The following is a 27,961-nucleotide window of genomic DNA, read 5'->3' as shown; positions in this document are numbered from 1 at the left end:
AAGAGGTGTACACTTTCAGTAATTATTCTGTAAACTCAGCCACACATTCTAATGCAAATGTACTAGATAGTGACACGGCAAATACAAAATCCAATTTGTTGCTTATGAAACACATGTAGGGAAGAAATGCATGCACTAATTATTTCTGGGGCATCTTGCTCCCTCCGCACCTCCCATCACCCATTTCATCCACAAACTGAACTGGATATTACATTTGCTTAAAACTTAATCATAAAAAAAAAAAAAAAAAAAAAAAACTGAAGACTCGATTTGAGAAATTTTAATAAAGATAAGTTGCTGCTATCATTGAATCGGGGAATGCTAATCGGTGCTTTCATTCTGGTGGCGGCAGATAATGTCACCCTAGCTTGAGGCTCTTATTTTGCAATAAAGCATTTACATTCTAATGATTTTATTATGGCTTATACAGGCTGTCTGTGAGAGACGAACGGAGCCTCGGCCCCTTCCTCCCAGCTTTGCCCATTGAAAACGGCTGGCAAATTGTATCAGCTATCAGCTCATAGTGCTTTTATCAAGCTGGCCCAGTGGCAAGCCATGGCCAGCACACTGAGATGTCTATTGCTTGAAGAGTCTCTATTTAATCATTTCTGCTCACTGGTATTGTTCTGCTTACAGTGCATAAATAAGTGCTTCAAATAACCCCGGAGTGCCACGGACAATGAAGCAAAGTATCTGTCTTATTTATCTTCCTCGCATTCTTCACCACTTCACCTTACATTTATATATACTGTATATTTTATATTTCCCCTTTGCACCACATTCTTTATTTGCTGCAGGCAATGTTTCTTCTTCGCTCACCTATCATCTTGGAACAGAAAAGTCTCTCGGTGATGAGGAGAAAGCATTTGAGATACAGATAACCAAAGTACTTTAGAATGGAAAAAAAATGTCTGTTGCCTGACAATTCTATTACAAAACTGTGAAGAAGAAAAAAAAAGACAAGACTTTGGTCAGTTCTTCTTAATGTTCGTATTTATTCGGAAGAGAAAGGAAACTGTAGCAATATACTGCAAATACAGTATGTGTATTTCATTGTAGTTGCAAATGGGAGTCTCAATATCTAAACGACAGTAAACCTTGTTGGTAATTTTGTTCTGAAAACACCCACATGCCTTATCTGCTTTTTACTTCTCCAGTCTTTTATGTCAGTTTAAAAGTAAGTAGATATTTGGTTGGGATTTTCCAAATTACAGTAATCACGGTTTAAGTTATAGCAGGTCATCTCGAGAGCAATCCTAGTCAGCAATGCAAAGTCCAACATTTTACACCCTATTTCGCAAATTTCCTGAAATTGCTCATCACTGTGATTCGAGATTACAGCCATGGACAGTGACTTGCAACGTACCACAAATGTAGGTCTTACTTGATAATGATTTGAAATTAAAGTTCCTAAACTGATACCGTACACAAAGAGGAGTAGGCGAATCGCAGTATGGTGCTACTTTTTCTGTCTCACATTTATATATAAATCTGCTTACAACATCCAAGTGGGCAATTGATTCCAGAGCTTAAAGCACCATGTATGTTTGATTTGATTGTATGTGAGAGGAGCAGTATAATGACATCCTGCCATATTGACTTAGTGTTTTGCTAAAGTGGGTAAATTTTATGGGGCCACAGACCGAGAAGGGAACAAGATGTGTGATTAAACTTGGGATATGAACCGTTGGAACTTTATCCTCTCCCTATGCGTATGGAGTATTCAACATGGTATGTCAGTTTAGAAAGCCTATTTCGAGTTGGCTGGTGACAGTAAGTTACTTTGGCTCAGGATTTAGCGCTCATGTCTGATCATTGGTCCCACAAGCCTCGGTGCCGCTTAAACATTGACAACTGCGATGACGTGATGGCCTTCTCGTCCGTGTCCTTCTTTGGTTTTCAGGCCTTCTGAAAGAGTCTGGCCACCGCTACGTGTTCAGGGTGTTCCAATACCGTCGGCACTGCAGTATTGTGTTCCAAATTTAACAGGAGTGCTTTGAACTCTATTTGGAATTGAATCACTTTACCCCTGGGCGGGTTTGTCACCATAGCCTCATGTATCAACACAAGATAGAAGACGCCTCAGAGGGACTTTGACTAATTGGGGGGTTAAAGCACTCTTCATGAATCTCTGGCCTGATCCCCTCAAAATATAATGAATCTTGGCATGTTTTGAAAAGCCAGGAAACGCTTTTTGTGACCTTAGTTTGTGGGGCATCATTCAGCAAGACGTGACTGTAAGCCCATCCTTCTTCTCCCGAGGCAGTTAAATACCTGCTATTGTGCGCCATTGTTCGGTTATTGCTGTTGTCCCCTTTTCTTTCAAGCTCAATACTTTATTTTGGTGTATATTGTTACTCCAGAGGAGTTCTTTTTATCCCGAAGGCAAACATCCAACTAAGAGACAATATCAGCTCCACAAAAGACCTCAAAACCCTATTATGTCTTCTTTTTTTTTTTTTCCCTGCGCCTCTCTACCCCCTTTTCTGTCCGTTGTCCTTGTCTTGGACATAGTATCACAACTCTTGTGAGTAATAATCTAATTGTGTGGGAATGTTGTGGTCAAGGGATTCCTCTGAGCTCATAATTAGATATAAGCTACATTCCAGAAGGTATAGTTTGACAAAGAACAGTAGCCACACCAAGGTATTTTTTTATTTTTTTATTGTTTCCTGTTCAAGTAATGTATACAAAAAGTTCAAACCTTCTCGTAATTCCCCTTTAGTGAAACGTTTGCTAAATAACAAACCTTTCATGGAATCCAACAAAGAATGATGTCACTGTTGCCGATGGCATCCTCATGTTCCTTTTCCACGTTCAGGTTTTTAACCATGATACATTTTCTGGTCTCCTGGGTCTAAGGTAATAAATACAGTCATAAAGCCATGATGATAAGCCAGAATTTTAGATTAAAGCTTCTTTCCTCTTTTTTTTTTTTTTTTGTGGAGAAAAAAAAAGAATGTGGGGACATTTACATTAGGCACATCAAGGTGGCGCATCACTACCAATCCGCTCTCCTTTCACTGACTGCATTATTCACTGTGTGTTCATTTCCTGTTGATCAGATTGACCGTTTGATGTATCCCCATAACTTGACACAATGTTGCTGATAAAACAGCAGCAAATTTACTTATTCTGGTGACAGACAGCAATTTAGCGGCAAATGAAGTTGTCTTGAAGACGATGTCATATTACATGCACACGCTGGCAAATAACCGAGTTTGAATAATCACTGCCACTGTCTGTTTAAATGATTTTTATACCCATTTTAAAGGAAGCCTTTGATATGATAATACTAATTCCCTGCCTATGAGAGGGAGGTGGTGAGAAAGTGGAAATTATTTCAGTATTAGCGTGTCAGTCAATCCGGTACCACACCTCAGCCACCCCCCCACACACACCACCCTTTTATTACCCAGTAACTCCATCCACCGCACTGCTGTCTGCATGCATGCATAAGACAAGCTTTAATCACATTGTTTCTTGCCAAAATAATGAAATCAACTTGTTTTGTGGCTATAGACATTCACGGCCGAAGATTTTCTTCTTGCTGTAAATTACGGCTCGGTATTCAGTTATGCCTTGCCAGTATCACGTATTGCAGATTGTTATTACATTTTGATAAAATAGATAAAACCAAAGAGTTTAGAGCTGCCACAAATGTTTTTTTGTAAGTAGAGTAGCTTGAAATATGTTTTTTTTTAATTAACAGCATCCATGGAGTGCATTGACAAATAAAGTACCTTTGTTATCCTCCCAAATGTTTTACATCAAACACTAGCCTATTACATGATTTAAGGAAACTCCACCTTTCACTTTCACAAGTAAATGATCAAACTTTCACGAGCATGAACATGTGATGCATCAAATGAAAGAAGAAGTTAAGATGTTCAAGGAAGACCGAATAAAAAACATACAGGACACACAAAGGGATAATCAATGCATTAGTGGATCATATTTATTCAGTTTGTTTATTTATCCATCCATCCATATTCTGAGCCGCTTCTCCTCACAAGGGTCACGGGAGCGCTGGAGCCTATCCCAGCTATCATTGGGCAGGAGGCGGGGTACACCCTGAACTGGTTGCCAGCCAATCGCAGGCCGCACATACAAACAAACAACCATTCGCACTCACATTCACACCTACGGGCAATTTAGAGTCGTCAATTAACCTATCATGCATGTTTTTGGGATGTGGGAGGAAAACGGAGTGCCCAGAGAAAACCCACGCAGGCACGGGGGGAACATGAAAACTCCACACAGGCGGGGCCGGGTATTGAGGCAGACGCTCTAACCAGTTGTCCATCGTGCCACTTGTTTATTTATATAGTATATATTTATTTACGGCGGCAAGGTGGACGACTGGTTAGCACATCAGCCGAGGGTTCAAATCCCGGCCTCACCAGTGTGGAGTTTGCATGTTCTCCCCGTGCCTGCGTGGCTTTTCTCCGGGCACTCCGGTTTCCTCGCACATCCCAAAAACATGTGTGGTAGGTTGATTGGTGACTCTAAATTGCCCTTAAATGTGGATGTGTGCATAATGGTTGTTGTCTATGTGCCCTGCGATTGGCTGGCGACCAGTTCAGGGTGTACCCCGCCTCCCGCCCCAAGATAGCTGGGATAGGCTCCAGCACCCCCGCGACCCTTGTGAGGATAAGTGGTACAAAAAAATGGATGGATGGATGGATATTTTTTTATATACTATAGACTTTGAGTGAGAGGCGGGTTATCCTCGAGTGGTCGCCAGTGAATCCCACGGTACACAAAGACAAACGACCATTCGCATGTATGGACGGTTTCATGCTTTCAATGAACCTATGAAGGAATCTGGATTACTATGAGAAAACCCGCACAAGCTAGCGCAAAACAAGCAAACTCAACACAGTCGGGCTGGACTCGAGATTCAAACATATCATGTAGGTTTTATATAAACTTAACACTTTAAAAACACAACAAAATTTGCAATGTTCATGATAGTTTCCAAGTAGTTTCAAACAGGCTCCGTAATTAAAACATTTGTTTCACTTCCAAATAGAAAGACGATTGTTTGCAATAATAGCTACTGTTTTTTTTTAACCCATATACTGTAGATTGTTATACATTATCATATTGTTATTATGATTGAAAAATCTATGGAAAATATAGAATTTGACTTTGTTTGTGCTATGAGTACAAGATAATGCTAATGCTAATAACTTTATTGAGATTGAGGCAAGAATTAATTTTATTTTTTTTACTTCATTGTACTGTGTCGTTTTTCATGTAACATTTCAAAGTGTAAAGCTCATCATATAGTAAGAGCTTTCCAAGCATTACTACTTCATTTAAGTCAGTAGTAGCAACCTGAATATTGATCGGCTGTAGCTTCATTAGCTGGGAACTGACATTCTAGATTGATGTCTCTTTAAACTGGGTACTGGTCAGGGATACCTGGGGAATCATCCTATTGACTTTAGACTGTTTGTGCTACCAGGTCTCCAGAGACTTTGTGTTTTCTTTAATGGGATCCATCAATTCAACTTCCCTTTTAATAACTATTGTACCATTCACACGGGACCGTAGCATCATATTTTTGGAGCCAAGACAGGACAGACGTCTCTGTGTCTTGTTTTGAGTTTCTGCGTATGGAATTTACAACATAAGGTTATTGTTTTATTTCACCCACCCACCCCACCGATTCATGACAAACACTTTGAATTAACCTGTTCTTCTGTTGTTCTAACACCACAGATGGGGCATAACAAAGAAAAGACACAATTCTGTATGAGTAATCCACAAATCCCTGTTTCAATGACTTGACATCATTAACCCAAACACTGAGGAGAGACATAGCTTTATACAGAGATTACTATTGTGTAATTGAAAGGGAGATTTATTCTGTGCGGAAGACAATTGATTTTCATACACTTGAGTCCTGTTGTTGTTCTTAACAGTTTCTTTGATTTTCCTGCGGTTTAACACACAATGACCACAGGAACGTGGTACACATAAAAGCACAACTACACAGACCTTCAAGTTCACCTTGTAAGGTGGGGGAGGGGAAGCGGGTTGCTTCAGACTGTTTAGCAAATGTGCTTGGAGAGAGAGAGAGAGAAAGAGAGAAGAAAAAGAATGACAGAGGGAGAAGGAGAGAGAGAATGAAGTGATCTTTGTACATGATGAAAAGAAATGCTAATGTTAAGTACATTGATCAACTGCCGCGCTCCAGCCAAACTCCCCCTTTTGCCCCCGTGCAATATCAATACATTGAAAACATCATTTGTATCAGCAGTTGTTTCTTTAATTAAGATCTGGCCCAAATCTTTGGTATTGATCCGTGCCATTACCTTATCGACATTGTCTGGGCAAGCTGACTCAGTGGCTTTCTCTCCATTGAAATGACTGAGTTTAAGGGTACAAAGTGCATTGCGGTATTATGTCATATAAGCAAGCCACGTCTTTGTCCGTCGTCCAAATGAGGTATTCAAGGTAAGTGGTGCAGACCGGTATTGACATCTGTTTGTGCCACTTAACAAAATTAAACGTGGGAAAGTAGCCTGGAAGAATGCAATTGTTAAGAGAGACAGAATGTTGGATTTTGCTTTTTTTTTTTTTTACATCGAAAGTGAGTTGAAGTTGAACGATGACAATTGTACAAGTGCACTAGTTTGACCTGACTACCATGTCTGAAGCTAATGTATTATGTATTTCTTTGTATGTACAGTATTCCCTCAAAATGTGCTTCATGATATTTCCTCCATAGGCTATTTTTTTTTTCAACAAATCTTGCAATAAATTACTCTGAAATGGCATCCATTCTTCAATAGCTTGAAATGTATTTACTTCGTCATCATTAAGAATCTATTTCACAGTCATTACAGTGATTGATACTGTCGCTGAGACCATAAAGGCGCATTTTCTCGATGGAATATATCTTTTACTTGGATGTGGTTTCTGTCTAATTGAACAATGGCACATTTTCTTGGGCTGCGTTACGTGGGTTTGGGTGGCTCATGCTTACATGGGCCAAGTGCCGCTTCCCTGAAGGCCCCACTCCTTCAGCCTGCCCATTTGTCTTGCTTCCTCTGAGGCATCTTCACAGCCGCTCGGCATCTCCTCCCCAATCCAGCCCCTCACATGGCATGTATTTTATTGGAGAAGCTCCTGAATCCGCTATGTCTCGCTGTGCCTCAGGTAGGCTTTCTTAAGAGCCCGATGCCGCTGACTCGTTTCCTCGCGGGCAGCGTTTGACGCTCAACCATTCTGCGTCCCACTGAATACCGCCAGTCAATCCCACTTGTCTCTCTGCATGAAGCAGTCCAGCATCCACCCACCTGATAAAATACACAAACCCCCTTTCGCTCCAAACCCCTGAAGTGTTAAATTTGTTCCCCCCCACCACCTACCCCTGCAGACGTGCCCCATGTTACACTCCCCCAAGAAAGGAATTCTTTTTTAGGAAGGGGGTAAAAGGATCGGTGGAGGCTTTGCATCTCCATGGGCATTTTGAACAACGCCTGCTTCGCTCCGATTGCAACCGCCACAAACAAATCCAATAGCCACCGCTAATCAGATCATCTCATCGCCAGCACTTTTCATGCTGGGATCCTCCCTCAGAACCCCTTGTACTAGTTCCAGTCTGGTAGTGTGTGATAAGACACTGGAAATTTAGTCATCATCTTCCGAGCAAAGGAGCTCAGAGGAAGGATTATGATATTCCTATAACCTTACATTGGATATGGACAGGGGCAGCTCCTTGCTCACGTACAATCCTGTACACAGCTGTCCATCCGGACCCTTTTTCTCTCAGCCACATCGACTGCTTTCCCCTTTTAAAAGGTTGACTTTACAAGATTAGCGCCTGCTAGCCTCCATCATGTTAGCAGAGATACCGAGCCAAAAACATAGCGTTTACTCTTGTTGGATTCATATTTTCACTCAGATAAGAGGTCAGATAAATGTTAACTAAGAATTCTACATTTCTAGTCTACTGGTTTATACAGATTAATTTCATACTGTAAACGTCATCCAGCAGCCACGGCATTAGAGACACCTGCGCAAGCCAATTGCTGCATCAAAAATACCTCGCATGTAGCTGGAACCGAAATATGGATGTGTCAATAAATCATATAAAGATACCTCTCAATATGTCGCAGTGCAGTTCTACACTGAACTGCAGACTACGACCATAATGATATAAGCAACATTTTTAATACATAACTTTCTGTGACAATTAAAATAGCCTATTATTATAATTCTATCTTAAAACCATGTAAGATTTACCCATAACACTTAGTTCCTGAATCAGTAAATGTTGACTATTTTAACATGAATTGCCTTTTTTTTTTTAACTCCCATTTTGGGCATTTGGATGCTGCTCAAAATTTAAATGAGTTAATTGAGATGCCTTTTCGACTGCATGTTTCTCATTTGGTTTGCAGTTGCGCATGACTTGCGGAATAATCACTTAGTCATTCAGGACAGTTTTTGGCAAGTCAAGTATAACTCATTGCAGAGAGGAAATGATGTAGTGCATATGTTACATTTTGGTTAGATCACAACTCCGTATCCTTTGGGTGAACTCGCGGGAGGTGCATCAATTACGGCCAGCTCTACTGGGGAGCTCAGACTATTGGCACATAGCATTCATTTATCCAGCTATTTAGACGCAGTGGAATCAAGGACGTGGCTAAAACGTCAGCTAAAAACACAAAAATTTGGAAAGCCGCCTGGTGAAATGAAGTTAGTTTGGAAGAGTTATGAGCTCTGTGGTATTTCTAAAGAAGCCCAATTACACTATTGGAAAGAAAAATCATATACTGCTGAAAAAAAGAAAAGAAAATGTCTTTGGATGATCTCCAATCAAGCCATAATATACTTTTACAGTCACAGTTACACCGAGAGATACTTAGAAAGGAAATACAGTACATTCCCTTGATTGCGTTGCTACAAGGCAAACAATGTGACAGAAAAATTACTACCTCAGATTCAGTGAGAAGTTGGAAACAGTTAATAGTGTCAGACAGATAACTAGGCATCAGCCATTCTGTGAAGCAGCTCTTTACTGTCAGTTTGCTTTCCTTTCTTCACCTTCTTCGAAGCGGCATCTAATCATTAAAAAGAAAAATCCCAGGATGTATCTCACTCCATTAGCGGAGTCACGCTTGCAGCGGAACATCAGTCAGCCTTTAGAAAAGCTTGCGTTGCTCAGAGAACTGCATTGTTCTGTCAATTTGCAAAAAGTATATATTAGACATTTTTTGACAAGCTGTGTTAAATATTGATTGAAATGTTTTGGCAGTATATTCTAACAGTCTTTATTCTGTCTCCACATCTTTTTGCTCCTTAATATGTGTTTCTTTTTCCCATCCAATATTTTATTTATTTATTTATTTATTTTTACCTTCTGTGATACAAACTCGTTGAAAGTCACATTCAATTAGGACAGAGCTGTCATGCTGAGATTGAGAGTGGCAGCTACAGTAAGCAGGAGTTATCGTTTCCACACTACAGCCGGCCTCCCACTCCTCCCATCAAATTTTCATCAGGGTAACCTAAGAAGCAAAATATAAATGAACATCCATGTGCACATGCGCATATATTGACAATCTGGGTAAAACTCATTCGCAAACATGCTCCCGCACTTACATGCACTTTATTTATTTATTTATTTATTTATTTATTTATTTTGCAGGCATTAGTTTTTGTGGCGCTAGAGGCCTGAAGAGATCTTAACCCTTCGTTCTCCCGCTACACTGTTTCTACCTCCTCCTTTAGCCTCCATTCATCTAGCCACATTCAGGATGACAAAATCAATCATTCCATTCTCTCTGGATGGCTACCCATTAAGAATGGGGACAGCAAGTGAAATGAAATACACATTTCCCTTAGCTGATCCCCTCCTATGATAGATTTGTACAGCTACAAATGGGTGCAGGTACGGTTTCTGAAATCAAAATGGAAGCATTTGTACTATGTCTTCTAATCACCCTCATTGCAGAGACACTAGGGTGTTGATAATACGCTTATCTCAAAGCGAATGCATCTTGAGTTGTCGACTGCAGTAATCCAACCGTGTCAGTCAGCCAATGAATCCCTTCTTTGTAAGGACATAACACATTGTCACAGGATGACCGGACCTAAAAAAAAAAAGAAGAAAAAAATCACACACATACCTCCATATGTGATACAATATATTTTCGGGCAGTTCTGCTTGAAAACCTTTTATAGTTATATACGGCAATTAAAAACACAATCATAGAATGGAATGGTATGGAGCTGAATTTCAACGTTCATGTTCAGCCCAATTATTACAAAGATACAAAGGCAATATGCAAAGGCGTTACATGCAAGCTTTATTGGTCAAAGGCAGGATTTATCCATGGTTAACCTACCAGGGGATTTTAGTAATTACTAATTTAGTAATCCTAATATTGCAAAGGAACATTCCAATTCCATAGGATGAAAAACAACTCATAACAAGAAAACAAAATAACAAGCGGCAGAAAATTGTCTCCAACGTGCAATTGCCTGGAATAATTCAACTTGCAGTGGACCCTTTTCTTCTACCAACAAATGAATGCAGTCGTCGACATAAGGTGTTGATTCAGCGGGCAAATTAAGCCTTGAACAGGCAAGATAATGTACCTGTGATCAATTAACACAGACACAAGGTGTAACGCTTTCACTTTGAAACTTTCAGGTCCGGCCAACAGGCCTTTTGTGCCTTTCTAGTTGAGCAGCACTAATCATTTCAGCAGCTTGCATCTAAAGGCAGCCCTGGATTCCGAGTATGGATTTTGCCTGGAGACTCTCCCCAGGCAATGAACTGCCGAGTCAAACATCTTCACAACATCCCTTATCTAACTTTTGGACACTGACATGACATGAAAGACAATATAGCTACAATTCTAACACACTGTCTTCATTGTTTTATTTATTTTTGTAATGGTGAAAAACAAGCGGCACGGTGAGCGACTGGTTAGAGCGCTGCCTCACAGTTCTGAGGACCGGGGTTCAATCCCCGGCCCCGCCTGTATGGAGTTTCATGTTCTCCCCGTGCCTCCGGTTTCCTCCCACATCCCAAAAAACATGCATGTTAGGTTAATTGAAGACTCTAAATTGCCCGTAGGTGTGAATGTGAGTGCGGATGGTTGTTTGTTTCTGTGTGCCCTGTGATTGGCTGGCAACCGGTTCAGGGTGTACCCCGCCTCCTGCCCGATGATAGCTGGGATAGGCTCCAGCACTCCCGCGACCCTTGTGAGGATAAGCGGCTCAGAAAATGGATGGATGGATGGTGAAAAACAGAGTGGTCTTTGGGAATTCATGTGACGCTGATGCAAGCATAATCAAGGTTGTGTGTACATTATTCTGTGTGCATTAGATCTCAAGATAGCTGTGCAGAAGGTCCAGTCTCACTCTGGATTTCACCACTATCTCATATCTTGTTTGTTGAAGGACATTCAATGACTTTTCAGAGAGAGAGAGGAAAAAAAACATATGTTTGGTAGCAGAGATAATCCGGCCACAGTATAAAATGTAGTTGTACTTCATGGTTTCGACACTTGATCAGGCACGAGAGTATTTTCTTCATTGGGTCACTCATTCGACACAACGGTCTAGAACTTCAACCTGCATAGATCACATATTTGCTCATTCTAATTCAAATAAGCACTGCACAAAAGTTATTTCTCTGCCAGTGGGTTGGTAGGGATTATAATTTATAATATCGACGAAAACAAAACCTCCTAAAGCAGAACCCAAAATTATTTGGAAAAGGTCATATAAACACTTGAATCAAAACCATTTTATTGAAGATGTTGGAAAAATATTTTTTGGGAAAAGGTGTTAGAGGAAAAGGATCCATCCATCCATCCATTTTCTGAGCCGCTTCTCCTCACTAGGGTCGCGGGCATGCTGGAGCCTTTCCCAGCTGTCATCGGGCAGGAGGCGGGGTACACCCTGAACTGGTTGCCAGCCAATCGCAGGGCACATAGGAACAAACAACCATTCGCACTCACAGTCATGCCTACGGGCAATTTAGAGTCTCCAATTCATGCATGTTTTTGGGATGTGGGAGGAAACCGGAGTGCCCGGAGAAAACCCACGCAGGCACAGGGAGAACATGCAAACTCCACACAGGAGGCGCCGGGGATTGAACCCGGGTCTTCAGAACTGTGAGGCTGACGCTCTAACCAGTCGCCCACCGTGCCGCCGGAAAAGGATCCAGATGATTACAAAATGTTATTCAACGTTTTGAAAAAGTAATAAGCATGCACCTGTGAGGAAAAGATAAGTTAGAAATGTTGGATCTTCTTGGAATGAATTAATGGACTGCATGGAACAAGAGATCTGGCAAAGAAAATGGCTAATAGTTCACATTACGAATTTGATTGGCAGGTTTATCGCAAGCCAAGAAATTATGCAAACAAGTTGTCATCATTATTTTAAAGACAAAGTAGATGAGTTTAGCCAAACAAATAACACAATCATATGCACTAATAAAAGTTCAAATTATGGCAGTGAAATCGTTGTCATTTAAAGTTAGTTAGCTATGTTGTTTCTAGCATTGTAAGGATTTACCTGGTGTCGATAATTACAAGCAAACTTGATTGCTATTTCACTTTTCCATGTTTTTGACTTGAGTGTAGAATACATTTTTTCTTTCATCAACCTTGTAAATTAGCAAATAATCTTCCACTACCTAAGAATCCTACTGTATCATTCTGTTGCTCTAACAGCACATCAAAAAGCTTGCTACCTGCTCTGAGTAAAATCCCGGAGAGATTGCTTTGAAACAATTACAGTATTACTTTTCATTTAATGACCTGAACACAGACAATCAACATGCCTACAGGGAGCAGCATTCTGATGGTCGATGACTGGCTCAGAGAAATGGACAATAGACATGCGATAGCACCGGTACTACTAGATTTCAGTGCAGCCTTTGACATCGCTGATCAGAAATTGTTGTTATATAAATTGGGATGTGATGGTTTTACTGGGAATTCAACCCTAATGCTGGAGATCTACCTGAGAAACAGAAAACAGACCGTCCTCTTTCATGGTACTTTGTCAGAGATCAAATTAATTGATGGTGGAGCTCCACAAGGAAGTTGTCTAGGTCCTTCTTAAAAAATGGGAGACCACCACCCGGTCAGCCAATCCAGAGGCACTGTCCCCAATGTCATCAGGTTATCTGACAGCAGGGGAAATAAATGAAAGTCAGCGAACAACCCAGGCCCCATCCACATACATCCAGCTCACTCTTTACATTTTTTTTCCATTTTGTGCGCCACAGTTCCGTCATAATGACAACAAACAACAGCAACTTCTTTCAGATTTTGTTTTGTGGTCGAGGGGAACAATGATGTTTACGGGGACTGTATCGGAGTAAAGATATACATTTTACTTGGGAAATGTAGTGGAGTAAAAGGGAGAAATTTGCCAGAAATGTAAATAAAGAAGTAAAGTAGAGATGTGAAAAATTCCACAGTATGTGTACTCCATTACATTACAAGACTGCGCGCATACAAGTACAGTAGGTTAGTGTTAGTATATTTTTGAGAGCCAGAATACACAGCAAGGTGTTGATGGTCGGCAGGTGATGATATATCTGTAAAAGTGTGAAGTTAGCTATATAGTGTTGCTTATAAAGGCTGGCTCCACAGTGAGGGATTGCCTTAATCTCTCTTCTAAACCAGCCTCTCCATCCCTGAGCACAGCAGATTCTGGTTTGAATTCCCCTCTCTACTTTTTGGTTGTTGTTTTTTTTCCCCTGAAAAATGGGATGTATCTGCCCCAACAATTTTCTTTCAAATTAACTGACTGATGCTCTCTTCAAAGTGTATCATCCACATGATATGCATCAAGGCCAGTACAAATCAAATATACTGTAGGTTTGGAGCAAGAGCAGGTTCTCCTAAAACATTCGTTTGACAATTTGTCATCCAGCAGCCTTAAATAGTATACAGAGCTTTATAAACTGAAGATTCGTAATTTGTTTGCGCAGTTTAAAATGTCCTTATGTAAAACTATTAAAAGTGTGATTTATTTCAAAATACAGATGGAAATCAATACACACTGTATCCATGACTGAAAATCCTAAATAAGCATTTCAACACGGCATGTGTTCCAACACAATCAAATGTTGTGTTACTTCTGGCTTTAACCCCTTTCTCTTTCTCCGGAGGAGTGTAAACCGACACTGCCTCCCTTTACAAATTGGAGTGTTAACTGCACATTCGTGATGTTATATGGAACCTATGCCCAGTTCAAATGTACTACACATCTGTGTTTGAACATAACATGCCATGGATTAAGGTCCGCCTCTGGAGGACCACAAACCATATTAGCTTGAAATACCAAATTTGAACTTTACAGGGTTTTAGCATTTTATAAGTCATAATCCACTATGCACCGACATTATTGTCCCTTTGCTCGCCCACTCCTGTTCTTAATGGCTATAAGGTTATAGAGAAATTCACTACAGATGTCATCCTTAAGATGAATGTCTTCATTCTGATGTGTAAGGAAAGGAATCCAAGCTCAGCCTGTAAGATGATCGTCAGGGGAAAAGAAGGCATGGTCAGCTGCGAAAACACAGGCTGTGCCAGATAAGGCACTTGTGTTCTGTTCATTTTATGCTGAGCCAGATACCGAACCCGGAAGAGTTAGTGGGCCCAAAAACCTGCTGTGCTAATTATGTTCTACCTACTGCAAAAAAGAGAGGGAAAGAAAATATGAGAAGTCTATTTAACCGCATACTATATATCTAGTGGCTGTTATTTAAACTATAACACCTGATCCCAATAAAAATATTTGTCTCTTAATTATCATCTTGTTGAGGAGTAACCACTACTTTCAAGATGAATGGAAATTTTATCCCATCCAGATACATTGGATTTATAGTTGTTCAGGTCGCTCAGAGCACAAGTCCGTTTTATTTGGAACATATGCATTACATTTGTTGACTGCATTACTTGTGGGTGTCGTCAGGCTTCCGGGGCGCAGGATGGAGTGTCGTTCGGTCGGCTGTCTCAGTGACCTTGCACATTTGAAGCGGAGTTACAAGCACAGGTTACACAAGCTGGCATATGCTGCCATTTGGACACGTTTGGACTCCGCACGAAATTGGCACACCGGCCACGATGCCAGTCAAATAATGTTGTATGATAATACTGATGTGGGGTCTTATTAAAAGTGAATGTCGTGCAATCATTCATCTGATCGCCATCAGGCAATGTCAGCAGACGTGCGTGTGTGCGCCACAGCGCAGTGAGAGAAAGTGGGACTCCACTACTCGGGTCTGACATGAAGACTTTTGGAGTGGCCGTCAAGGTGTGGTTGCCCTGTCAGAACCGGTACTGGCCGGTTAGGGTGTATACTGTTAAATGCCGAAACACTCCGTGAGCCAGCGGAGCACTAGTGATGATGATGTGTCCTGAAATTCAACTTTGCCCCCAGGGTTTCCGCAAGTTTGCTCTCTATTGACCGACAAAGGCATCGTTTTCTGTATGTGCTCGCACAGGATATCAACATCTCATCCAGTGTTTTGGAATAAATTACTGTACGTTATATACAACTGAAATGTGTCCGTCGCTGTCAGTTTTAATTGTCTTTTCCATTGTCGTTGCTCATCTTAGAAACTGGTGCTCTTTTATGAATAATGTTGTCGTCTATGTTGCGTATCTGATCCAGATGTAAATACTTGGCAATCTCATATTCATCCTTCGATGCTAAACCCAAACGAAAGGAATTAACCTCACAGTTCTGAGACGACACGTCTACCTGCACCAATTGCCCCCCTTGCAGGGCAGGGACCACCATTTTCTTTTAGTCCACTGTAAAAGTGATGCTGGCAATAGTTAGCATTTCAAATACAATATGTCCAGGGTGTGGGAAGGCTACGACATGGAGGTATTTTTCATCTCTACCTCTGGAGTGTGTACATATTCTGATGGGGCATGTGTGTTTCTCCTCTGTAGCCATCAGATGGGAGAGGTCAATGCCTTCAGGCTGTTTAACAGACATCAGTTGTTCTTTTTTTTTTCCCCAGGAAGAGGATACCGCAGATTATTATCCATAGAATCATAAATCCTTTATGGGCAAACTGAAGTTATAAGGGCTGATGAATTCAGTCTGTGAGATAACCCGTGCCAAAGGCCCCCTTCCAACCTTGTCGTCACCCAGTATACTTCGGATAAAGACATGGGGGGACAGTCTGTTTTCTTCTTTGTGTCCATACTGTTCTCTTTTCAATCTCTCTCTCTAGCAGTGTAAATACTGGATTTATGTAGAAGCGTCCTTGAAGCAAACTAAAAACTGCTTTTTTTCCAATAAGCCTCTGAGACGCTGTTTCAGTGTGCCGACTGTGTTATTGACCTTGTTCATCTAATGCAAACGATGCACAGTCATCCATTCCAAAATGGACGTACGGAAGCGTGGCTGTCCTTGAAGGCATTTAGCATGCGTTCGCTCTGAGTTTACATCGAGGCTTATCTGCAAATTTGTGAACTTTTACCTAATGTATTTTGTCCAACTGTTGACGTTCGGCATCCGTTTGCACATCAATCACAGTTTTAGTTTCTGCTTCCAAAGCTGGCTATGGCCTTGATGTTTCTCTTTTGCAAATGGATATCCAGAGGCTGAGTGAAGCCCTGTCACCATACCACCACTCCCCGCCCCTCTATATTTCGAAAAAATATATATTTCTTGGGTTTGTCTTGTGCGGGGTTCACAGTAACTAAGCCAATCTGGCTTTCCACAAGCATGCAGAGGAGTTATTCACCAGTTTGGGCTTTTTATGTAAATGAGGACATTGTGACACCCCAGGGTGTTTCAAAGTGGATGCTATTTCTGTAAAAAAAAAAAAAAAAAAAAATCAATGTTTGTCGTTTGAACCTCAATATGCTTGCCTTGTACACACATTTTAATGGGCACACTTTCCTCTTCGCTCTCAGATTGAAAGTAAATACATATTACAAATATTTCCGCCACATAAGTCTCAATTGGCAAACATATAGAACACAAAAGAAGTGTGAGAATGCGAGTTAGTCAGCAGCACTGCTGGCTGTTGCACTCAAACAAAGACAGATGGATTTATGGAAAACCTTTAACCGCAAGAGTGGGAAGTGTGCTCTTTGAAGTGAGCTTCCTGCTGGGCATAGCTTTCTGCATGTCAACAATCCGATCGGATCATTTGTCGGGTAAACTTTTATGTTGGTGGCTTGTTTATCTGGTCAAAAATACCATAACAATCCTCTGCAACAATAGCATTTCATACAGGGAGCATACAATTCTCTTTGGAACTAAAACTTATTTTGTTTTATTTGCTAATGCATATATCTTTGCAACCAAACATATTGCTCAACCTTTTTTTTTTCTTCCCAGCGAAACACATTTTTGTGAACATTTAAATGAGAACATGGTATGATAATGTTGACAAGCATATACTTTCACATAGGGACAGACTTTTATCTGCTGTTTTTATTCACCATGTGCTATGATGTAATGTAATGTATTATGAAAGCATGAAACTGTATGACGCTGTACTCTGTTGCCTATGTATAGATATTTTATTTAATTTTTGCTTTGTTTTACGTGACTGTTTGCTGCCAGGTTGGCATTGCAAATGGAAATCTGTTCGCAATTGCCCTATTTGGATGAAAAAGGATAAATCAATTTTTAAAATTCCAACTTTAGAACAGGACTGACTGCTTACATGATAGTTTTCTTTAGCTCCTCGGTGGAGTCCGAGTTCACTGGGTAATTATTTATTGTCATGAACTAACGACAGAATATTTTCATTCGATTTTAAATGTCAATTAAATGCAGTTTTGGGTTTTAAAAAAAATGGCTGTTTTGGTAAGTGGATGAGCGGATTTGCTGGGGCATCATGTCACATTTGAAAACATGAACAGTAGCTTCACAGATTTTCCACCACTTAAACATGTTTTCCTTTCATCCATATTCTTTATAATATTGAAATCTTTAAACTGATGTAGCATGAATTCATTTTCTTGTTGGTCCAAAGATGCCCCCCACCCGGCTTCCTATTTAGGTCAGTCTCCATGCTCCAACTTTACAGGATGGAAGCGTATATATGTGAGAGAAATTTGCCTTCCAATCGTATTATCTGGGTGTGTTCATTCAATTTTGAAAAAGTCAAATACGGTCTGATTAAGATTTTAACATACATTTTAATATTTCGCTTTCAGAGTTAAAAGATACTGTCGATAGATAACTAAAGTTAAAACAATAATTCAGTTTTCTTTAGTGCACAGAAATATAGTATCTTGTTAGCCAAAACATTATTGTAGTCTAAAGTCTAATAATCATTACTAGAATTTAATCCATGGGTCTTGTGCTCATGCGCATCAATCCTGTTGTATGCTTAGACTAACCAACATAATTTTTTAACCCCATTTAATTTCACCTCAAAGTGAAAATGTGTTTCAGTTGTATGGAAATATATATGCAAGTAATTGCCCTTCAATCTGAGGTTCTGGGTTTAAATCTCAGCTGGAGCTTGTCTTTCTGGAGGCTTCTCCCTGTGCTTGTTTGGGTTTTCCCAGTGTACATACTTCAGGTTCCACAAAATCAATCAAATGGATTGTAGGTGAATTGAACACTCTAATTTGCCCATGATGTGAATGCGGTTGTTTATGTGCCCTGTGAATGACTGGCGAGCCTCTTGCACCGTGTCGGCATCACAGAAAACATCCGGGATGGGCACATTGTGTCAGCGCGTGGTGTGAGGGGTGCTGAATACATGTTTGATAATATTACAGTGGGTATGGAAAGCATTCAGACCCTCTTAAATTTTTCACTCTTTGTTATATTGCAGCCATTTGCTAAAATTATTTCAGTTCATTTTTTCTCCTCAATAATGTACACACAGCATCCCATATTGACAGAAACATTTTTATTGTTGAAATTTTCCATCCATCCATCCATCCATTTTCTGAGCCGCTTCTCCTCACTAGGGTCGCGGGCGTGCTGGAGCCTATCCCAGCTGTCATCGGGCAGGAGGCGGGGTACACCCTGAACTGGTTGCCAGCCAATCGCAGGGCACATAGGAACAAACAACCATTCGCACTCACAGTCATGCCTATGGGCAATTTAGAGTCTCCAATTCATGCATGTTTTTGGGATGTGGGAGGAAACCGGAGTACCCGGAGATAACCCACGCAGGCACGGGGAGAACATGCAAACTCCACACAGGCGGGGCCGGGGATTGAACCCGGGTCCTCAGAACTGTGAGGCTGACGCTCTAACCAGTCGTCCACCGTGCCGCCCCTTGTTGAAATTTTTGCAGATTTATTCCAAAAGAAAACTGAAATATCACACAGCCATAAGTATTCAGAGCCTTTGCTCAGTATTTAGTGGAAGCACCCTTTTGAGCTAATACAGCCATGAGTCTTTTTGGGAATGACGCAACAAAGGTTTTCACACCTGGATTTGGGGATCCTCTGCCATTCCTCCTTGTAGATCCTCTCCAGTTCTGTCAGGGTGGATGGTGAACATTGGTGGGCAGCCATTTTCAGGTCTCTCCAGAGATGCGCAATTGGATTTAAGTCAGAGCTCTGGCTGAGCTATTAAAGAACAGTCACGGAGTTGTTCTGAAGCCACTCCTTCATTATTTTAGCGGTGTGCTTAGGGTCATTGTCTTGTTGGAAGGTGAACCTTTGGCCCAGTCTGAGGTCCTGAGCACTCTGGTTTTCATCCAGGGTATCCCTATACTTGGCCATATTCATCTTTGCTTCGATCGCAAACAGTCTCCCTGTCCCTGCAGCTGAAAAACACCCCCACAGCATGATGCTGCCACCACCGTGCTTCACTGTTGGGACTGTGTTGGACAGGTGACGAGCAGTGCCTGGTTTTCTCCACAAATACCGCTTAGAATTAAGGCCAAAAACTTCTATCTTGGTCTCATCAGACCAGATAATCTTATTTCTCACCCTCTTGGAGACCTTCAGGTGTTTTTTAGCAAACTCCATGCGGGCTTTCATGTGTCTTGCACTGAGGAGAGGCTTCCATCGGGCCACTCTGCCATAAAGCCCCGACTGGTGGAGGGCTGCAGTGATGGTTGACTTTCTAGAACTTTCTCCCATCTCCCGACTCCATCTCTGGAGCTCAGCCACAGTGATCTTTGGGTTCTTCTTTACCTCTCTCACCATGGCTCTTTTCCCCCGATTGCTCAGTTTGGCCTGACGGCAAGCTCTAGGAAGGGTTCTGGTCGTCCCAAACGTCTTCCATTTCAGGAATATGGAGGCCACTGTGCTCTTAGGAACCTTAAGTGCAGCAGAAATGTTTTTGTCCCCTTGGCCAGATCTGTGCCTTGTCACAATTCTGTCTCTGAGCTCTTCAGGCAGTTCCTTTGACCTCATGATTCTCATTTGCTCTGACATGCTGCACTGTGAGCTGTAAGGTCTTATATAGACAGGGGTGACTTAATCAAGTCCAATCAGTATAATCAATCACAGCTGGACTCCAGTGAAGGTGTTGAACCATTTTAAGGATGATCAGAAGAAATGGACAGCACCCGAGTTAAATACATGAGTGTCACAGAAAAGGGTCTGAATACTTACGGCTGTGTGATATTTCAGTTTTTCTTTTTTAATAAATCTGCAATGAATAAGACATGATTTTAGCAAATGGCTGCAATATAACAGACTGAAACATTTAAGAGGCTCTGAATACTGTACATTTTCTGTCAACAACTAATATAGTAATCCATCTCTTGTACCGAAACGTGCTCGCATTGCCAGAAAATGTGCTCGCATGCTCACGCTCACATGCACACGCGCACATAAACAAAAATTCAACATCAAGCATTGTAAGCGGGTACGCCATGGCGGGTATTGTCAAGTAAATTAAACACATGGTTTAGCTTTAGAAGCGTTGTAGGCGCCGATTGTTGACACTTTTCAACATGCAACGGTGTCCTTCCACACGTGCAGTTTTGGGTTAAGACTCTCTCAAACAGAAGCGGAACCGACTGGGACTTATTTTATGGAGCATTGTGCGCCTTTTCTCAGAGTGGAGAATCAATTCTCGCACATTGCCGTGGAGGTGCCAAATGTTGGGCCAAGCTTGAAAGCAGTAGACCTGCTTTCCATCAGATGCGTGCGTGCTGTACATTGACAATTTGTGACGTCACCATATAGGCGGCACAGAAACTCATTCGGGACTTTCCTTAAAAATCGTGGTTTTGGAGCTCTGATGATTCCGCCCGACAGTGACTATTTAAAACCTGTTTTAATCTAAAATTAAGATGGTGATGTGTGGAAAGCAACATTTATTCTTCTCATCGTAAGGTTGCCTTTCCTCCATTCAGTTAATGCTGAACAAGAGAGAAGCTGCCTGATCTCGCCTTGTGTGATTGCTCTTAGAGGTCAGACAGGTTAAAAGGTATTTGATTAAAATCAGTAGATGGCAAACTGTGTCTCTCTTTCACACACATGCCACCTATCGACATACACACACATGCGCACACGCTACTACACAGTCAGACGTTCCTCGTGCAGCCTTTTGGGAACAAGGTTGAGCGAGGACGGGGTCAGTTTGAGGGAGGCAGGAACAGAAGTAGGTTTCAGGAGTGTGAAGTCGACCTGTATTTTTGGCTGGGGGAAAAAAATAAAAAAAGGCTTTCCGGTGTTTATCAAGCCACAGTAAATCCAATTAGCCTGTGGCCTGCCTTCCAACCCTATTAACCTGCTCATCTGAGAGAGCACTCAACGGCTCCTGCCAATATCTCATTTCTCGCAGTCGCTGATAAGATCGTCTTCAACGTATTCACTGGGCTTCGCTCCAGCTCTGTCTCATCTCCCGCCGAAAACCCCAGATCTGCAATGTCCATCCAGGTTTTTTCTCCTTCTCTGGATATCTCGTCCCTCCCGTTTGCTCCAAATATACATATGTATTTTTTCTTTGGCTTCCTTTACCTCTCCAATAACAATCCATCACTCCCATTCCGCCATCCTTTTCCTGACTCCTTTTTCACACCTTTTTGCACCATCCCACCCTTTAGTCTTCCGCCATTAGGTGCAACGAGGCGACATAACGCCTGGGATAGTAACTTCCCGTCTTGTTTCCTCCCAGACAGCGATCAGGGGGCAGGCCGCACTGTCTGACAGGAGGGGAAACTGATTTTCCTTATCACGGGCTGCCCACAAAGGACCAGGCCAGGCCTGCGTGATTAGCATTCCTTGGTGGAGATGTGTCGGGCCTATTTCTATCACAGAGACAGATTGAGGCTTTCACTCCGACTGGTGACTGAGTGACACATGGCCCTGACCGGGGGGGACAACATTGTTATTTGAGTTAAGAAATCAATTTGTATCAAATGTACACTGTAATTTATTTGTTGCCTTTGAAGGGAACCGGGCTAAGATAAATGGAACGGACTAACCACCCTCCTCCCCTACCTTGAGCCTGAGCTGATAAAGTTCTTGTGAAGCTCATGATAGTTACCTGCGTCAGGGTAAAAAGTGACAAACATGTTTAAAGTTGTGCGGTGATCTTTAAATCTCAAAAAGAACACCTTGTCGGACATGATAGAACATTTTTACCTTTTCGCCCCTGTCTGTCAAGCGGCTCTGCTGACATACAGCTTTAGTATTTTTGCTGACATTTCGCTTTATCACGTTTATCTTACAGCAAAAAGAGAAATGATTTCTTCCTTTTTAATATTTTTTTTTTCACTCAAGTCACACTGGGAATCTTCATGCTTGGATCAAGATGCTCTTTGGGGATTGGAGAGATTAATTCTTTTTTTTTCATGACATATTTTCAAGCTTTTGAAACAATAATCATATCGTGTGATGTGAATAGAAGCTCTAAAGTCTTGCAGATAAAAACTGTGTTTACACTCTTTGCACATGTACCATTTTAGAATATTAAGGCGCTTGTTATCGCTAAGATATTGAGGAAATGCTTTTTTTTATGTCGATAAATGATTTCAAAAGATAAAGTGACTGACAGAAATACAAACGTGGGATTTGTGGTATGTGCTGTATTACGTTTTTATTAGAAATGACGTTATTCGGTGGATTATGGGGCTTATTTGTGAAATTCTGTATATTTACTCGACAACACAAAACAGAAACAGCGCTTAGTTGAAACCGCTCTTTGTAAATCAAACAGTTGCACAAATGAAGAGGAAATCTGCTTCCATTTAGTGTGTTGTTGCTTCCCTGCTGGCTAAGTCTGACGAACAAATGTCTCGTGCATCATGGAGCCATAAGGACTTAACACTCAATTCATTGGGGACCACTTGGAAGGGAAAACCTCTCAGCAGTTCAACATATATTTTACAGATCAGTGCACATTAACTGTTGCAGGTAATTGCAGTGAGCCAGAGTGTGTGCAAGCCAGTCTAGGGAACGGATGCGTGTTTGTTTTTCTTCTTCCAATCTCATTAAAAACTGAGTTAATTGGATTAAAAAATTTCAAGAAGTTATTCTTGGCGACACGTTTTCGAAATGAAAACGCTCGCCAACGAAAATAATTTCCCACTATAGGAAGGTAGAGGACAGCAAGAAAGGGAGACACATGGCTCAAACTTTAAGAATGTACCTTCACAGGATGTGAATAGAAACATGAACAACATTCATGTTATCCATTTTGTGAGGAATGTATTCAGCAGCTTTCTCTCCTATGATGATGTGAATTGTATGGCAGACTATCCCATTAACATCAAGAGAGTTCTGCATTCCTCAGAAACAGCGGTAAGAGGAAAACGCAGGTGACTATCTCTACACATCAAACACGTATTACGCCTCCAGGTTGAGCCAGCAATGCTTCTTCCACTTTGGGGTTTTCAGAGGGCAGCAAAGCAGAAGTAGTCATGAATTTCAGTACAAAATTTAGATATGCAAATGTCCTCAAAAGAGCTTCAATTTTAAAAGGATGCCATATTGCCTCAAAGCCACATACTCTAAAGCTAAACAAGATTAGGGAAATTGAATCATTTCAAAAGCTGTGGGCAGAATGTAAACAGGGGAGCATTCTAATCCTCTGGGCCAGGTGACCATCTAATCATGTGTACAAACAAACTGCAGGAGAAATAAATGAGATGAGAGCCTGACTTTGCATAGCCCGCTGAAATGATATATAGAGCTGGTTTTTGTTGGTGTTGTTTTTTTTTTTTTTGTTGTTTTTTTAAAGCTATGAAATTTCCTTATTTACCAGTTTTGTATCAGACATTCTTGCTTGGTTTACGGTGACAAATATTAGAATTCTTAACTAATTTCCATCCTGATATTTGTTGCCATATGTCTCACTTTCTTTTCCCGCATAATCAACTAAAGCAATTCCATCATGTTTTTTTAAACACATAAAACAAAGCACCAGAAAATCATTTCTTTAAATTTATTTTTGTGGGTTTATCACTAACGGGACAATAAATATTTGTTCGCTCCTGTACTCTACCACCCAATCATTTGCAACAAAGACACAAAGGTGAAATAATACATCACTGTACATCATCCTGTTCTTGCCATGGGGATGAGCTCAGCAAAGGTCACTTAAACAATAACTGACCTACCGACTCTTAGGAACTGTTAAATAAACATACATTGTCTAATATAGTATCACGTCTCAAGTGTTTGTTTTCACAGAGGCAAAAAGAATCGCTTAGAATTAGCGAGCCAACTGCTTCGGTAACACATTACCATGCAGAAAGCATTTTGATGGTCGAGGGGTCCATCTCGTCTTATCGGCTCTACGCTGGCTGACCTTTATGCTACGTTCTCATGGCTCGACTATATTTGTCACATCAACAGCACAGTGATACTCATGCCGTACTGCTCTCGAATGACATTGTGGGAAACACATCTTGGGTCAACAAGGTATATTTTGGACACCAAGTTGCAGACTGACGCACAGATGCAAAATGTGTCGTAAGCAGGACATTACAGACCAGGTGTGGCGAGTCACACAACACTTTGATTTCATCTGCGGTTTTTATTGTACAGAACATTAAGCAACAAACAAAACATTTGTTCTTCAGTTTCTCGTCGTCTCATTGCTTGCTTAGATAAAATGTCTATTCTGTCATTTTTTTTTTTTTTTTTCAAGCTTCAGAAGAGGCAGTAACCAAATCTAGATGGTGTATTTACACCATGTCAATGGAGATCTTGTTGGAAGCACTGGGGTCAGCAAACTGCTTAATCCTCTCTCTGTCACTGTCTGCTACTGACAGACTGATGGATGTGACCAGCTTTTTAACAGACAGTCATTCCCCTCTTTCGTGCGGTTGCAGAAAGCAGGATGGGCAAACTGAGTGACTTGCGGTCAAGCTGCAATGATTGTTTTTTTTGTTTTTTCATTAAAATGGTCAAATACATTGACGAGTGTTTAATCAGGGGTGGACTTGAGGTGGCATTGGCAACATTGTAAAATGAACATGTATGGTCCCCATAGAATGGTAAATAACTTTATATCAAATCAACACATCTAATTGAAAAAATATATATTTTTCAATCAAACTTATTTCTTTCAGTAGTGGCTCATTCAAATTTTATATAAACCTTTTTCAAAAACTTAAAATGTGTACAGTGTTCATCACATACAGTATTAGCGACTTGCGTATTCAGCTATCGCTGATTTAAATTTTTTTTTGGGGGGGGGACCTATCCTCCGTTATTTGCTGAAAATATCACCTGGTCGTTGTTTCTGTGCTATCTGAGATACCCTAAAATGTCATGAGATGGCGCCAAAGCCCCGCCTTTGTGCCAATTGCGGGGATTATGCTATGCGTGTTCGGATGAAAACAAAACACTGCTTAGATTCAGCTGCTTTACAGACCATTTAAGTCGACTCTTTACATTTCGTGATCGTCTAATTTGTGATTAGTTACCCCTTGTTATTTGTTTTCTTGTTTTGTGATATGTTGCCGCAATTCCCTATTTGTCCTTGTGGTTTCTAAAATGTCTTGGTTTTATTTGCTCTTGTGTTGTTTTCCTTTGTGATCGAAATTGAGAACAGAACTTTTGCTCTTGGGAAAATCTCTGACGTGGGAATGTTTTAACCCAGAAATCCTGCAATGAACGCAAGAGTTAGAGTCACACAATATTAAATTGAATGGACCTTTAAATTATTGTTATTCATCATTTAGAACCTAAATTATGCTTACATTTTCACGTTGACCTCAATGTTTAAACTCCACATGTAACTGGAAAATGTCTCCACAGGAGACGGATCTAATTCTAGTTAAAGATAAAAAGCATTTCAGTGTCAAGAAGCTGAGTTAAGTGGAAAAATGATGAACTACAATAAAATGATCCAGAAGTGGAAAAGATTCCATTCACATTTTGGAAAAACTATCAAACAAGAGAATATGTAGTGCTTGATTTCTAACACAAGAAAGATTCCAGAGCTGCGAATGTCTCCCACGTGTTCGCAATTTGTTTTGTGACGAGGTTTGGAGGTGACACCAGGTTCTCACATAACTGTAACCTCCATCCAAAATGTATTGACTGGGGTTTCAACTTGAACAATGCTGCTGTTTTCCTAAACAACCTGTGTTTGAAATAAAATACTACACCTGGGAAATGATGAGCTAATGTCTTCTTACATTTGGCAAATGTCGCATCACTTCTTGAAATTACAAATGAGGGATACAAAAATTTTTATGTTGCTTAATCCCCCAAAATAATTTGTGACTTTATGAGAACACGCAACTGACTATGCCCACACCCGTTTTGGATGCACCATTCATCTAGCTACCAAAATGAAACATTGTTAATACCAATGTTCCATGTCATATATCAAGACTTGGTTGTACTTTAGAGCGATTTAGTTTGGCTTTGACAAGAGCTCCAACACTATGCTACTCATCACTAACAGATTCAGCAGTTGTAAGAAAGTATTTTGGTAAGCCGAAGAGGGGGATGTTAATGGCAATGGGCGGAGGTGAAATTTCGGCCACTGTAGAGTTGAGTATATCAGCTGCAAAGCCAAGAATGCGGTGATAAATCGAGTGTCACATTGTGTTTATGGTGTACAGATTGCATGCTGTATATATATTTTTTTCTCCAAGGATTAAGTGTGAATAGTTTGGCCTGGCAGACAGACTTGCTGACGAGTAGGTTGACTTTGTCACCCTTGATGACAGCGGACAGGCAAGTGGCGGAATGACTCTGTGACTGGCTGATTCCTTGCAGCCCGATGAGCTGGTTGATTTGGTGGTTGGCCGCTTGCCTCCGTGCTCGGCGGCCTGACTGATTGGTTAGCTTGCTGGCTGTGTGTGTGTGTGTAAGGACGAGTGATATATGATGCGGTTCAGCACGGTTGCGATTAACGGATTGGCAGAACAGTTGCGTCCATTAATAACTTCACCCGATAGGGCAGGAGCTATCTCCATCTGTATGCTGTTAATGCTCAAATCAAAATGCTGTATGTTCTCCAGATTGTTAAACCTGCACTTCTTCTTTCTTATTATTCTCTACTCTTATATTCAGCTTTCAACATTCAGCATCGTTTAAGTACTATTTGTGGGGAAAATTCATCAAAACCTAAAAAATACTGACTACAATTTCCTTTTTTTCTACCTAACGACGTCCTTTGAATCGCACCCACACGTTGCTGTAGGGTTTGAAGAATTTACAGTAATAAAGTAGCTCATAAGGCAAGATTAAAGATGCCGTGTAATTTGATTAACTGAATGAGAACAAGAAAGGCCACAGATGGAAAATGTATCTTTTTTTTCAGGGCCTCATTAAAAGAACAATCTTGAGAAACCTCGCGGGTAAAATTCTACAATGAAAATGCTCCCTGAAGAAAACAATAATAGTAATAATAATCATAATAATAAGCATGTGTACATAGTAGTTCATTGAATCGCATCAGTTGAAAAAGAACTATGTAGTCAGTGGGAATATTGTTCTCTGAGCTAACAGACAATATATTCCTAGAATATAACATTTTAATTCCGTATATGTGATCTTCCGCAAACGCTATTCATCGCTATTATTTG

This window comes from Phyllopteryx taeniolatus, chromosome 6, assembly GCF_024500385.1.
Source record: "Phyllopteryx taeniolatus isolate TA_2022b chromosome 6, UOR_Ptae_1.2, whole genome shotgun sequence".
NCBI lineage: Eukaryota > Metazoa > Chordata > Actinopteri > Syngnathiformes > Syngnathidae > Phyllopteryx > Phyllopteryx taeniolatus.
This window is presented reverse-complemented; position numbering follows the sequence as displayed.